We start from the raw sequence: 564 nt of genomic DNA, 5'->3' as shown, positions 1-564 counted from the left end.
ATATGTTGGTTTAGAAAATTATTGAAGTCAATAGAAATAAATATTATTTATTAAGCACTTTGGTTTATCCATACTTTCTATTATATAATAAATTAATTAGAGGTGATACCTCATCTCACATTATACAACGTATGGTTTCCTACAATGTAGTTTGCAAATCAAATTATTGTAAAGCAAATTATTCTATTAGAGGAAATTGCTATTCAAGCACTTCATAAAACACAGAATTTTAGTATCATATGGATACTCAACTCCTGATATTGATGAGGGTTTTGTTAGGTAGATTCAGGGTTTATGTTTCCTTATTTAAAAGAAAATTAGAGTGTAAAAGAAAAGTATAAAGTCCTTGTTCTTTCATATCCTTTACACCCTTCCACTTTTAAAAAATTTTCACTCCCTAGAGGAAACCACAGTTAATAATTTACTGTAATTTTTTCCAAATAATTTGAAAAATATTTATATATTAGATATAAAACAGGCAAGAGTTAAACAGACACTTCAAAAAGAGGTGATCCAAATGACCAACTTCCATAGATATCAGGAAAATGCTGATTTAAACCACAA

Source organism: Pteropus vampyrus, unplaced genomic scaffold (assembly GCF_000151845.1).
Source record: "Pteropus vampyrus isolate Shadow unplaced genomic scaffold, Pvam_2.0 Scaffold172, whole genome shotgun sequence".
NCBI classification, from domain to species: domain Eukaryota; kingdom Metazoa; phylum Chordata; class Mammalia; order Chiroptera; family Pteropodidae; genus Pteropus; species Pteropus vampyrus.
Note: the sequence above shows the minus strand (reverse complement) of the source record.